General features: G+C 33.3%; 1 long non-coding RNA gene across 1 annotated transcript; it reads right to left on the bottom strand.

The window, feature by feature from the left end:
• Nucleotides 1-10,621: 10,621 nt before the first annotated feature.
• On the bottom strand, nucleotides 10,622-13,950 carry LOC125212497. The gene is made up of 3 exons (XR_007174727.1): nucleotides 13,239-13,950; nucleotides 11,565-11,626; nucleotides 10,622-10,819 (listed from the first exon to the last, which is right to left on the bottom strand). It is a non-coding gene; the product is annotated as an uncharacterized LOC125212497 (long non-coding RNA).
• Between the last annotated feature and the right edge of the window lie 2,160 nt (nucleotides 13,951-16,110).

Below are 16,110 nucleotides of genomic sequence, written 5' to 3'. Positions count from 1 at the left end.
TTGTTTTAATAATGGAGTTAATTAATTTATGTTAGTTAATTAAATATTTTCCCGAGCTGATGATCCGAGTTTTAGTATATGAGAACTTAGAGATTTCTTTAAGAACCAGCGAGGGAATAAGCGAGCACTCACGTAGGATACATGCATTCATTTAATTAGATGTTTTCTCCAGTTTTGATGAGTTTGCATTTTTATTTCAAAAGGGTATTCTTTCACAAGCGAGTTAAGGCAGAGTGAGAATTTTCAAAGTTAAGAATACTTAGCGAACGAGGTGGGCTTTCGAACTAAAGTTTTACTATGGGCTTTCTATCCTACATCTTTGTGTAGGCTACTTTTAAATTTTTATGAGCTTAAAATCCAAATATGTTGTGTCATGCCGTATTTTGTTTTTATGGATGTGCCTATCTGATCGCCCTAGTGGGGAGTGGATCCCTACTAGAAGTTATGAGTTTAATCGAATTCGGGTTTGCCTAGGGAGTGAGTCCCTGTTCAAGCTAGTGTACACATAGGGGATCGTGCGCTCTAGCTTTCGAGTTGGCCGGTCCGGTGATCGAGAATGTGGCCACGTTCTCGTTTCACATTTGAGGTTCAGATACGGTGCGAAGAGAGAGAAAAATGGCCATAGTTTTGAGTGAGAAAATGTTTTGGTGACTTGGTCTTTTGTAAAACCCCGAGTTCACTTTTAAATGCTGACACAATATTTTAAGAAAATTATTTTGGCACGTGTTCACTGGGTACATCAAGTACTCAGCCCCTGCATATGTTTTAAAAATGTACAGGTTGAAATGTGATGAGTGCGGTGGGTGTTGAGCAAGGCCGTTGAAGAAATTTAAGTGTTCAGAATGTGTCATGTCTTCACACGTGGCATATTCCTTCTCTCGAATGCTTCCGCTGAGTAGTTGTCTTTCTTTCGAGTTTTTGTATTGCTGAGATAATATTCTTTTTGAGTTCTTGTATTGTTGAGATACCCCGATTTTATTTGAGCTATTCATTTATTTCGAGTTTTGGTCAACTTTCGTTGTTTTTCCCCTTCCTTTCATGCTTCTTTAACCCACCCCTAGTTACGATCAACCGTGTTTTCTATCCTTAGAAAATGCAGGCGTGACAATATAAAAATAATTCAATTGAAATTTGTTTAATTAATGAGTTCAACCATTTGATGACACTGGCGGTTAGGCTTGAGCCGCCTATATCGGGCAGGGTTGGTGATGCATAGCATTTTCATTTTTCATAGAAACAAAAATCATAAAGCCTTGTCATTTTTCTTGTTGGATTTGACTTTCTTGAACAAAAGGTGTTAATTTTGATTTCATTTGCAAAACATGGGTGAGAGTCATTTGAATAACTTGGTACATTACTTGAGTGTGATTACATGAAAGATTATTCAAGTTTGCTTTTACAATACAATTAGAAGCAAAAACTTGCTTTTTTTTACTTGTTTCTTTGTGGTTTGGGAGCTTAGAAAGCTCTTAATGTGATGTGAGGCAGACCCGAAGAGCTCTTTGACATTTTGTTTTGCTTTCATATTTTACTTCTATCAGTATACACATACCACATAAATCTATTCATACTAAATGTAATACTACAAAACATGTGTCATACTATTAGTACTATTAAGAAAATTTAATTCATAAAATACATGTTACAAAACATGCATTACACCAACATACACACCATAACAAAAGTTTACAACCAACTCAAACTCGCCGCAGCAAATGAAGCCTATAGAATAGACGACGATACAACATCTGATATGACGTATTGATATCCCATACGTAAAGAAGTATACGATAAATACATTATAACATAGTTACTTAGAAGGTGGTGGAGCAAGGCCGAAGCTAGGAAAGAAAGGGATTTTCGGGAAGCTTGTAGGGATCGAAGGAAACGGGGGAAGCTTAGGCATAGTTGGTTGAGTTGGCAATGTCGGGATCGATGGCATTGGTGGGAGGCTTGGCATAGGAAACGTGGTGGGCAGCCCGGGTACGGACTGCAACAGATGACGGGCCGCATCACATTTTTCAGTATGGATTGTGATCACAACAAGAATCACCAAGGAAAGGTATATGACTCTTGACATCATTCTAGTACAAGAAGAGTACTTGCTCTGAGTGTGGCAAGAAGTATGGTTTGTGTTCGAGCTACTTATAGAGGCAAATTTAAGCCACATGTCACGAATTTGGTGGAAGTAAGATAAGTTTGGTTGGGACTTGGTATATATATATGTGTTAGATTTTCTGATAAGAAATTTATACATAAACCAACAATGTGACTACTTATGTAACTATTATGTAAGATTACATATTTTTTCAATGATGAGAAGAAGAAAGTCACCTAAGGAATTTTTGTTGTATACTACCTTCATCTACAAAATATGTGTTTGTTGTATCTAACTTCTGTGATTTATATGATTTGGTCTAGAAGATCTTACTAAATTAATTGAACTCATAGCTTTTGGAGTTATCGTTCCGACAATCAATATTTAAATTAAGGTGGTGTAATAGTAGTAATCAACTTTTGTAAATCATGGCTGTGACAAATTTGGGTATTTGTCATGCATTGACAGGATTAAACCTTAATATATTGCCTTTAATAAAAAATGATATTTTTAGGTAAAGTTGATAAACCACCTTTATGACAAGCTAAATATATAAATATTTTAATTCAAAAAATGCATGTATAAGGGGTTAGAATATGGATATGGTAGAACCATTACTAATGTTGAAACATAGAACATGAATCCTTATCTATGCAATAATCTGTTTATGAATTTAATATGCGGTTAATGTGATGATATCGCATAATGAGTATGATGTTAGGACTTAGGGGTATTTTATTTGTACGAATATTGACAAACAATAATTCAAAATAAAAAAAATCAACAACTATTATGATATAATGATTAATAAAATAAATGCAAATATAACAACAATAAGGGATTTAATGGGTATGATTATATGATGTGATTAGGATTCAGTTTGAAATTTGAAGATTGTATATATGCAAGATAATGTTATGACTTACGTTGGTATTCGGTAGTATCGTACAAGTATGATGTTATTGTATTACTGTGATATTTACAAACAATAAGACACAATAAACAAAAATATCATGTAAATTTTTATTATAATATGTAAATAATATCTAAATTTTAAGTTATAAATAATACAAATTGTAAAGCATAGAACTTATAAAGTGGATTACTATGATTAATCGATCACGCTGTTTAAAATAAGAGATCGCATATAATACTAAATTACTAAGTTTACTTTTAATTAAAACTAGTGTTAAACCACGATCCAATTTATTTTCATCGTACTATTTTCATATTGTCGTTTATTTGTTAAAATAAGAAAAAATATCATTACATAAAGCGCAGTAAAAAATAAAAATGAGATAAAAATAGTATTAATTTATTGTAAACTATAACTATAAACTTAAATAAGTTTAATTTGTCGATTAAAACACTTTTGATCTCTATTACAATTTACAATAGAGAAATCACACATTAAAAGCATAAAGTTCTATACCGAAACATAATCTAATAAATCTATAAATCTATCAAATAAAACAAATTACTAATACCTATAGACGGAAAAAATTCTTATATTACATTAATTACTTTTAAGTATTTTGAAACTTTAGCAATTGCCCGAAATTAATTTATATAATAAATCATTCATTATATTCAAAACTTATTTGGGAAGCCTATGATTTGATTTTCATTATACTCCCTCCGTCTCCGATTAATTGTCACTCTTTGACTGGGTATGAGTTTTAAGAAATGTAAAGAAAAGTTGGTTGAAAAAGTTAGTGGAATGTGTGACCCACTTTTTTATATAGATTTTTATAATAAAATGTGAGTGAAGTGAGTTAGTGGAATGTGAGACCTACTTACCTTTTATGGTAAAAATGAAGTGTGACAATTATTGAGGGAATACTGAAATTGAAAAGAGTGACAATTAATCGGGGACGGAGGAAGTACTAGACAATGGTGTTGACCAATAGTTTTTGCCTTTTATTCTACCAATAAATAAATTTTCCGCCAAAATGACAATCTCGTAAAACACTCTCTCTTTATATTAGTACTAATACTAATATAGATATAGTGTAACTGGAGAGTGATCAATTGCTACCTCAACTTTTAATTGTTAACCTACAACTAATTTAAAACCATAAGATTAGTAGAGATCTAGTGTTCTATAAATTGTCACGTTTAATTTCGTTTTATTATTATTTAAATTTAAAAAGATAAGAAAACTACCAAAAATAAGGATTTTTTTTTATCAAAATGTCAATATAGTGTAGTAAACATATCAATATGATTCATTGAATATGTCAACACAATTATATAGTTATATTGACATTGAACTGCTACCTAAAAAATACGAAAATTCAAGATTTTTTTTCAAATTTTGACATCTGAATTTATGCAAGTGAGGTCTCGTTATAATCCTTATAAAATTATCTTTAATTTGATATAAATTGTGTAAAAAAAATAATTTAAATTGAGATAGTTATGATCATTTAAATTTTTTAGATGTTTTTTGAAAGTTAGTTATAACTAACTTTTGGTCAATTGACATAAATACCCTTGATTGACATTTTATGTGCATTGTATTGATATTCAATGGATAATCTTGTGTCATGATTTCATCTATGTCTATCATTTAGTTGTAGTTAGCAATTTAGTGTAACATGTGTGTGATACACGAACAATTAATTATATTTATATAGTCCAGAATTTAGAAAAATAAGCAATATTTGCATGATATAAATGGGGTGCGTTATATTGTTAACTTCCTCCTAAATTGCTAACTACAACTAAATAATAGACATTTGATCATGAAATCAAGGAACAAGATTAACCATACATGAGTATCGATACAATGCATAAAAATGTCAATTAGGGGTTTCAATGAATTTTAAAAAATATCCAAAAACTTTAAATGATTATAACTATCTCAAATTAAATTAATCTTTTATACAACTTATATCAAATTAAAGATAACTTTATAAGGATCCTAACGAGATCTCACTTGCATATGTTCCGATGTCAAAATTTTAAAAACAAATTTTCTAGTTTTTGTATTTTTCTAAAGCAGTGTAATGTCAATGTAGCTAGCATAATATGTCAATATAATACATATACAATGTCAATGTTGAATTGTGTTATATATTTAATGAATAGTATTGATATGCTTAATACACTATATTAAAACATTTTGATCCAAAAAAAAACATTTTGATTCAAAACCCTAGTTTTGATAATTTTCTTATCTTTTTAAATTTAAATAATAATAAAATGAATTTACACATGGCGATTTATAGACCACTAGATCTTTACAAATCTCATGGTTTTAAATTAATTGTAGTTAGCAATTAAAGATTGATTTAACAATTGATCACTCGCCGATAAAAAATTAATATAAATGAATATGTATGCAAATTTCTATCTCGAAGGATGATGAAGAGTAAAACATTGGGATTTTGGTTTCTTCTTTAGAGGCGGAAAATTACACTGCAGAGTGCAGACTGGAGGCGATCTATTGGTTTAGGGAAATTTCTAAACAAATTTATAGGGAAGGTTCCTTAAATTCTAACTCAATAAATAAAAATATTCCAAAGTTACTATTTTCAAATATTCAAAAACTTAAAAAAATATTATAAGATAAATAAAACAACATATATACCATATAATCATGAAAAACACTGTCTAAACTAATGACATTTATTTTGTTCCTAGGTAGGTAACTTTATAAACACAAATATAATGAAATTTGTGTTAGAGTTTGTATACTAGAAATCACCTTTCGAGTAATTGAATACTGTTAAAACTCTTATTTTATTTTCCAAAGGAATAAACAGATTATTTTTGTCATAATGTTGTTATATTTTACATTTAATGGTTGTTTATTGCATATTTAAATGTATAAGTAACTTAACAAAGTCTAAGTCTTTGTTTTAGTAGACCGGTTGTGGGCGTCGTTCACTTTAAGGTAACATGGTCAGTTCTAAACAAAGAAAAAGAATAATTTCACAACCTAGATAGGCTTAGACTACCTATCGTGAAAGGTTGCAATGTCAGTCTGATTATTTCTAAGCCTCACTTCTGAAATAAGATAACGTTGGTGTGGTATAGCACTGAATGGATCTAACAGTGAGACAGTCTTTATGCTATCTACTGAAAGACGAGGTCTTGTACATTGTTATTTCTTAATCAATGTACGTTAGCATTGAGCATACGGTATTGATTATGCACTACTTTGACTTACCAAATGGTACGGGTTTTTCGCAACCCAATAAGCCCGGTATATTGGGTAGTGGTGATTAATATCTAGCGGTGCTAGGATTGCTATTATGTTGAATCGTGCGCGAGGTGAGTCTCATTTGATAACATCCTCAAGAGAAGCTTGAAATAAGATTTTATTATTCGGAACCTAGCTAGTTGGAGTTTAATCACTCTATGAATAATAAATAAGATTTTCTTGCTGAGTCCTCTCTTGAAATTAATAAGATATTAATTAATTAAGTCCATAGCAGACCATAATTAATTAATGGATGTTTCTATCTTAAGCGCGAGAAATAAATATCATTATTATTTGGAAACCCGAAGTACTTGTAATTTCGGATTTGGATGGGGAGTGCAATATTACTTCTGTAGTGGCTGCTCGTACTATTCCAATTTTAAGCTTATATTAAATTGGGTTTAATTTAATTAGTTAAAAGCTAATTGGAGGAGCCCATATCCAAAGCCTTCCATAGATCCCTGTCTGGGCCCAATATATGACTTAATATAAATAGGAGAATAAAGGAGACAAAAAATACACTTGATTTTACTCAAAATTTTCGGCCCCCTCTACTCCTAGTAGTGGTCGAATTTTTCTCCTCCGGGGGAAAGGATTTCTGTCTTCTCTATTTAAGTCCTAGTGCACTGGTGAGATCAGCCCACCCTGATATCAGTTTACAGTCCGGGAACCAGACAGAAGATCCGTGGTTTTGTACTAAAGACGTGGAGAAGGCGCTAGCTATCTTCGATTCTTAGTAGAATCTTCAAGGTATAATGGCTAAACCGTAGAAAAGCATGTTTTAGGTTTCAATTAATTTAAAGCATGTTTTATTTGAATTATGAGCATGATACATGTGATAATTACGCGAATAGAATTTGTCTAAATAATCCGCTAAATAGATCTGAATTATTATGTAATTGATTTATGTGAGCGCTTCCGCTGTCAAACCCTTCACTTTGATTATTAAAAAAGTTATGGAAGGTTAGTAGACATGACATTGAACAAGGTGGATAGTAGCATGCTATCAAGATTTTTCTTGTAGTAAGAACTGCAACATCAAACCTAACTTTTGTGGTAAGAACAAGAGAACCATATCTCAATTTGTTGTAATAAAAATATTTTTATTTATTAAATTATGTGATTTCTCAAACTGTGTGCACCTTGACTTTTTAATTGTTTTGAATTTAAAGCTACGTAATACATTAGATGATGGATCAGAAAAAATTCAGTGAAGTTCTTTTTTAATGTATTAACTTTTAATTACATTTAGGGGGATTAGGTGTCGTACCGCATTTTCTAAAGATATCACATTTTATAAAGATAGAAAACACGGTTGATCGCGATTAGAGAGAGTTAAAGAAGCAGGAAAGAAAGGGGAAAACAACGAAACCCGACCAAAGCTCGATATAATAAAAATAGCTCGAATAAAATTAGAGTATCACTTTAACAAACAACAACTTGAAAAGAGCATTATCTCAACAATACCAGAACTCAAAAGAAAACAACTGCTCAGCGGAAGTATTTCGAGAGTAGAATAATGCTATGTATGAAGACACAACATATTCTGATCATTTGACAAACATCTTCTTCACTTTTATGCTCAACACCCACCGCGCTTGTCAACGCTCAACTTGCACATAGGGAAAACATATGCAGGGCTGAGTACTTGATGTACTCAGTGAACATATATGCCAAGACAGTTTTATAAAAATAGTAATGTCATGCCGCCTTTGAGTGATCTCGGATTTTAACTTTGAAAAGACCCGAGACACTAAAACCATTTCAAGCACAAACTTTCAACTCATCTCAAAGTCGTAGCACCGTCGAGGTTAAGTAGGGACCTAACAGATCGAATGGAACAATACATAGACAAGTAAATCCCTTATGAATTTGAATTCCAAGGTATTCTTTAATTTCAATTTTGAATTCTAATTAAAAAAATTAAGGAATTTCTCATTCGAAGGGAAGTAGACTACTCAAGAATTCCACATTTCATTTATGTCGAAATTGAATAACGAATTAAGAAAATATTAATTTTATTAATAAATAAGCGGAATCGATGAAATCTTACTTGGTCTTCACTGGGAACTTGAGCAAGGAGTAGATCTTTTTATTTTGGGGTTTTCTAGAATTTGAAAGCGAGAACCCCTTTATTTAGTTGGTGTACCTACTTGAGCAAGTAATATTGAACTCTCCCCATCCAAATCCGAAATTACAAGTAATCCGGGTTTCCACTTTTATTATTTATTTCCCGCGCTTAAGATATAAATGTCCATTAATTAATTAATGTCTGCTATGGACTTAATTAATTAATATCTTATTAATTCCAAGAGTGGACTTAGCAAGAAACATTTATTTATTATTCATAGAGTAATAAAACTCCAACTGGCCAGTTTTCCGAATAATAAAACCTTGTTCAAGCTCCTCTTGAGGACATTATCAAACGAGACTCACCTCGTGCACGATTCAACGTAATAGCAATCCTAGCACCGCTAGATATTAATCACTACTACCCAATATATCAGGATTATTGGGTTGCGAAAAACCCGCACCATTTGATAAGTCAAAGTAGTGCATAATCAATACCGTATGCTCAATGCTAACATATGTAGATTAAGAAATAGTATTTTATCAAGACCTAGTCTTTCAGTAGATAGCTTAAAGACACATCTTGCTGTTAGATCCGTTCAGTGCTATACCACACCAATGTCATCTTATTTCAGTAAGGCTTAGAAATATGCGGACTGACATTGCAACCTTTCACGATAGGTAGCCAAAGCCTATCTAGGTTGTGAAATTCTTCTTTTTCTTTTGCAAAGCATTGCATAGATCTGACCGTGTTACCTTAAAGTGGACGACGCCCACATACGGTCTACTAAGCAAAAGACTTAGACTTTGTTTACTTCTTATGCATTTAAATGTTTGTAAAACATCTTATAAATGCACAAGCAAACACAATGTAATAATAATAATGATTCTATTCGTGCGAGACTGCTCGAATAATACTGAATCGGGTTAAAAGTGGATTGTAGAGTTTTACGTATACAAGCAAGATTCTATTCGCGCGAAACTTGCTCGAAACATGCTTTTCAGTATACCAAACCTAACAATGCTGCCTTTGAGTGACCTCGGATTTTAACTTTGAAAAGGCTCGAGACACTAAAAACATTTCAAGCACAAACTTTCAACTCATCTCAAAGTCCTTTTCATTTGAGGAACGGATCCTCTGTTGTTCTTCAAATCACAGCGCAGCATTACAAGCAGTTTGGGCGGGAAAACCATTGAGCTTTGTGTACAATATAATATGCAGCTAGCTATAGATAGAAATGCACAGTGACATGGACTACTTTATTTAATTTATTTTCTATTTCGCTCATTAGGTTTAATTCATTTAAATAATAGGTTCAAACTATTGTTAATTTATTTTACAATAAATTTAAGATTAACAATTACTTATTCACTTATTTAATTTCTAATTTCATATAGAGGAGTATTAAATATTAGTATTCCCTATATAAAAAAAACTGACAAGGTTAATATTTTGTAACGTCCATCAAAATTAGATTACTTTCTAAATATAAAAATTTTTAAATTTTTAAGTAGTATTAATAATGTGGATCTTATAATCATTAATACTCCTCATCTTTTATTTTACTAATTTCACAAAAAATCCATGTTATGCACAATTATGTCTATTTTTATTAAACGGAGAGAATAATATTTAATACTCCCTCCGTTCCATAGTAATAGAGTCATTTTGTCATTTTGGTACGTTCCATAGTAATAGAGTCATTTTCCTTTTTAGTAAAAGTCAACATATTTTTCCACATCTACATTACGCTCTCTTATTTTATTCTCTTCATCTTTCTACCTTTTTCATTTTCCACTTTACTCTCACTTTAACATACCTAACAGTCTAACACAATTTTTCTTAATCTCCGTGTGAAAAGAAACGTCTCCATTACTATGGAACGGAGGGAGTAGTAGTATAAATTAACAGATTAAATAATAATTTGAATTCGTTATTTAAATTAAATAGGAATATTAAGCGAAATAGAAAATAAATAAATTAACTAAGCTTGGGTCATTAAAAATACCTTTCACAGTAGTACTAATTTCAATGATGGCATAGTATATCTAATATTCCATATTTTCGATTTCGTGTTAGTGTATTTTTTGTTGTATTGCAATAAAAATTGTACGGAGTAGTATTTAATTAATTAATTTGTTATCACGACCGCACTTTTTAACGATAGAAAGCCCGATTGATCGTGACTAAGGGAGGATGAAAGAAGCGGGGAAGAAAGGGGAAAACTGTGGCACAACTGAACTTGAACTGAAATAACTTGGAATATATATAAAAATCAGAGTGCATGGCACAAGAGGATGAAATCTCGACTTTTACATTGCAGCAGAAGACTCAAGAGCAGATGACATCGTGTATGGAGACACGACGCATCCAAGTATTGTTCTATCGAAGGATCTTCATCGTCTGTGCTCAACACCGCCCGCCGTCATCACTGCTCAACCTGCACATTTTTAAAACATATGCAGGGCTAAGTACTTGGTGTACCAGTGGACACGTGCCGAAATATATTTTACTAAAAACTGGTTTTGTCAAGCCACTCTTGAGTGAACTCAGGGTTTTAGGAAAAATTCCGAGAGCACTAAAACTTTTTCCCTTTTCCTTTTCTTTTCAAAAGCAATCTGCCAATCTATTTTCCTGGAACTTATGCCATATCTGAACTAACTCCTAGTGAAACGAAGTCACAACTCCTGGTGAAATAAATTCACAAACTCCTAGTGAAACGAATTCACAACTCCTGGTGAAATGAATTCACAAACTCCTGGTGAAACTAATTCACAACTCCTGGTGAAATAAATTCACAAACTCTTGGTGAAACTAATTCACAAACTCCTGGTCTAGTAGGGACATCGCCCTTGCTAGACAATCAGATAGGCAAAGTTCAAAACAAAACATGGCTTGACATAACTTTCAAGACTTCTTTTTCCTCCTCTTACGTATTTGGAACAAAACTCATAACTTCGACAAAGGCTAAACAGTTCACGAGTACTCGTAAGGCAACACATATCATACTATAAATCACATAACTAAATAAAATCACTTTCACTTGATGTAAATAGCACTCATCGTAAAATATTGTTCATGAAACTGTAAACATAAACTGTACTTGTCATATCACCTTGGCACTCTTCATAAAAACCATACTTTAAACATAAAGGCAACAATCGTATCTTAAATAGAAAGCCCACCTCATTCGCTTAACTCCTTAAATTGATTTTTTCCTCACTCCGCCTTTACTCGTAGAGATAGCCTTTTGAAAGCAAACAACGTACTAATAAGACTCAAGAAGTTCTCATACTTATAGGAATGCATGCCCCTAATTAATTCTCTTATCCTTCGTTCACTTCTAGGAAATTTTTAGAACTTGCATATTAATTAAATCGGAAAATTTAATTAATGGCACTTCTTTATTAAACTTAATTATTTACGTGGCTCGAGAACGTCGTCTCTCTTTCCTTCTATTTCCTTAGCGGCCGCCCGAGGCATCGAGGGCGACACCGGTCGACCCTCGCTTTTCCAATTTCAATATTTTCCATCTTCGGAAACTTAATAAATTAAGCTCTAAGCTCAAATTCCGAATTTAATTCCATCCCAACTTAATAAATTTCCGAGCCCAACAAATGTTAATTCTTAACCCAGCTCCGTAGCCCATTTCTTGACTAGAGTTAATTGGTCCATCTTTCACCAGATTTCTTTGAATCCAATCCATTAATTCACTAAGGCCCAGCAACTAAATTAATTCTTGGCTCAAATCCTTAATTTAGCTTACAGACCCAATTCTCATTAAATTACTTGGCCCAATTTAAGGTCCTTCACTTCTTTATTAATCCACTTGGGTTCATTTAATTTTTACTTTACTTTACTGAGGCCCAATCTAACAATTAAGTAGTCCCAAAAACAATGACCCAATTTATACTCCTTCATCCACCTTCTCCATCGTGACTTTCTTAATAATTTCCCCCAAATTTGTGAAATCCTTAACTTGAAGAAAAAGAGGGCAGCGACGCATTTCTCCCTCAATCTCACGCCTCCTCCGGCGAAAACGGCGCCACTCCATGTCGTCGGCCTCCTTCTCCATTTCTCTTTTCCTTCAATTTAGCTCTTAAACTCCAATTTGAAATTCCTAAATTAGAAATTAAGGAAATGCATGCAGCGGCTTCTTCCCCAATTCGCCGCCGCCGTTCCTCACTCTCTCCGGCGAGTCCTCCAAAATCGGTTTCTCATTTTCGAGCTTTCTTCCTCGGCCTACCTCCACCGTTTCTTATTCTCAAAATTTCCAGATTTGTAACCCCTAGATCGGAGAACCGGGAGGCACGCCTCCTCCGTCCTCGTCTCCAGCCAATCGACGAGCAGACCCGCCGGAGCTCCACCACGCCTCCTTCGCCAGGCAGCCACGGCGCTCACCGGAGGCTCACGCATGATTCCTCCGTCTCGCGCCGGCAACTCGCGTAAGCTCCCTCCGTCTCGCGTCCTCCGTCGAGCTCTCCGGGAGGTAGCGACACCGGCGGTTTTACGGCGCCACCGTCTGCCTCCCTTGTTTCTGCCCGCCGCGGACAGCTCCACACGCAAGCTAAGTCACCCTTCCCCACCCCTTTATTTCCTTTATTTGTGTTGTGGCACTAAACATGTTGAGAATTTCTTATTTGGATCTCGTGGAGAATTCTATCTCACTAGAATGAGTCTTTGCACCTATATGTTACTCTATTCTCTATTAATTGTTATGCCTTGGCTCCTAAAGTTCATATCTTTGGCAAATGTGGTTATCTCAAGGACCTCCTAAGTGATCATGCTTCTGTGATTCTAAGTTCTAGAATTGATCATGTGGCTGTTCTATATGATGCAAAGGGTGGTGTTGGGATTACCTAGCTTGATGATTCCTCTCGGATGGGGACTGATGTCCTGCCTCAACTTCCTCCACTCCTTGTTGTGCTTCTTGAATTATTTTGAGTGAATTTGTGGTATCGAAAATGAGGGAATGAGAAGGGAGATGGGGCTGCTTATATAGTGCTCTGGCTATTTGTGTTTGAAACTTGGAGAAAAAGGCTCCTATTTTTGGGGCTGCCAGCTCTACCTCTTTTAAGCTTGTAAGTAGGTTTCCATGCCTATTCTTGTGTATATCTTGGAGGCTAGTATCTTGGCTGTTTCTCCAGCCTTGGATGATGGAAGAAGAGAATCTGCCTACTCTATTGTGGGCTTAGGCGATGGCTTCTCATGGAAGATTCTATTATCTCAAATTCTAGTGGAGAGATGTGAGGATATCTTGGTTCTTGTCCTTTTCTTGGACTTGGCAGATTGGTTGATATGTTGCACTCCCCATCTTACTACTTTTGTGAAAGCTTAGGTCTTAGCTCTTTTGTTGACAACTTCTAATCCTCTTTTGTTGGTAACACTGCAGGTTTCCTTGGCTGTCAAGTTGGAGCTTAGTGGAGCAAGAACCGAGGTGGAAGAGGGTGGAGTAAGAGGAAGAGAATTATCCTTGTAGCTCTTTGGTTTATATACCAAATTAGCTTACTTCCAAACTTGCTTACTAGAGTTAGTAGGATGAATGGTGTAGGATAGGTGTGTGTTGTCCCTTTCACGTATGTAAGCATGTACTATTTGTATTTAAATTCCTCAAGTATTTATCAAATAAAAGTATTGTCTTTACTTTTATCCTTGAAATATAAATTTCCTTGCACTTTATTTCTTCCAATTTTAAATTTCAATTTAGTATCAAATTTCAATATCTCAAAAAGTTTACCGTCTAAATTTTCATAATCTACTTAGATAATTTTTTAGATTTGCAGTAAAAGTCAAACAAATAGTACTTCCTCCGTCCCGCTTAAGATGACACGTTTTCCTTTTTAGTTTGTCCCAACTAAGATGACACATTTCCTTTCTTGATAACTTTCTCTCTCCAATTAATACACTCAACCACTTTTTCTCACTACTATTAAAATATCCATCTTTCTTTATCTCTCTACTTTAATACTTACACCCACCTTCTCTCTTTTCAATTAAACACTTTAACCAATAACTCCTAAAATCTCGTGCCGGCTAAGCAATGTGTCATCTTAACCGGGACGGAGGAAGTAGTAGATTGGGATGAAAAGGGTAAGAAGAGAAAATAAAAACAGATAGTGGTAGGCGATGGCGAAGTCCGTGACGACAACTTCTTATTTCGTTCTTATGGCTGCTCTGCAGATCTCCATCTTCTAATTCTCATTTTCTTTATCTTAAAATGTGATTGTTATGCTATATTCTTTTATAGACATGCTCAATCCTATAGCTCCGATGAGCATAGTTCACGATTGTTATGTTATTAATTTTATAAAAAAATATTGTAATTACCAAACATGGTTTTACATAGTACCCTCCATCCCTGAAAAATAAACATTTGGTTCCATACAAGTTTCCGGATCTGGCTCTAATGGATTGCTGGTTAATCGAGTGCGGGCTAATTGGGTTATAATTTTATCGGACTATAAATTTTCAATACTAACCCTATAAATTTGGCAGATTATTCGGACCAGCCCACAGGCTACGAGTTACACTGACATCTCTACTCGGGATAGATAAAGTATAATTTGTTAGAGTACTATACTATATATTCCTTCTTTCCCAATCAAAGAGAGATTTTTCTTTTTCAAATGTTACACTCTAATGAATAGATTTCGAAAAATGGAAAAATCATTATCTACATTTTATTCTCTTTTTTATTTCATACTTTCTCCATTCACTCACAAAATAAATACTCCCTCTGTCCCCGAATACTTGACACGGTTTGACCCGGCACGGGTTTTAAGAAATGTAATGGAAAGTGTGTTGAAAAAGTTGGTGGGATGTGGGTCCTACTTTTAAAGTATTAGTTTTATAATAAATGTGAGTAGGAATGAGTTAGTGGAATATGGGGTCCACTACCAAAAATGGAAAAAGTGAACTGTGTCAAGTATTCAGGGACGAACCGAAATGGCAAACTGTGTCAAGTATTCGGGGACGGAGGGAGTATTGTTTATTAAATATTGTGCTTAATAAGAAATGTTTCATTCACTTAGATTGAGAATGTCTTTTTTAAGTGTTACATTATTTCTTATTTCTGTTGAATTATTTAAATTTTATATTTTGTATGATCAAGTGAAAATCACATGACCCGTGCATAGCATGAGTATGAATACTAGTAAAGAAGAAACGTAGACTTATAGTCACTTATTTCTTTTATTTTCAATCTTTTTATTTTTTACAATTACTAATCCACATCATTCCATCCACATGGCCCCACCACACCGAGCCATTATCTCTTTCAGTCAATATATGTAAATAATTTTTGTAAAAGTTGTTTTATTTTTTTATTACTAACTACTAAATTGATTTGTTTTATTTATATTTTCAGAAATACTATGTAAAGTATATTATGAAACTATTATGGAGTATTATATTTATGTTGCATAATATTTTTTTATAATAATAATTCTTTTAATTATGATAATTCAATAATGCTCTACTTAGTTTTATAACATGGAATCGGTTTAATTAACAAAAATTAATTGTTATTGTAATGTATAAAAATATATTAGCACTATTATTTAAAAGAAGGAACATCAAAAGAAAAAGTATTCTTCTATCCAACATGCATGCCAATAATGAATATTTATATTAGAAAAAAATGACAAGTCAAAGTTAATTTTAATTAAAATACAGTGATTTCTACGTGATATTTTATTCTAAAGTGTAAATAATGAAATTCTTGTGATAAAA

This window comes from Salvia hispanica, chromosome 3 (assembly GCF_023119035.1).
Source record: "Salvia hispanica cultivar TCC Black 2014 chromosome 3, UniMelb_Shisp_WGS_1.0, whole genome shotgun sequence".
Lineage (NCBI taxonomy): Eukaryota > Viridiplantae > Streptophyta > Magnoliopsida > Lamiales > Lamiaceae > Salvia > Salvia hispanica.
Note: the sequence above shows the minus strand (reverse complement) of the source record. Positions and strands in the feature narration are given on the sequence as shown.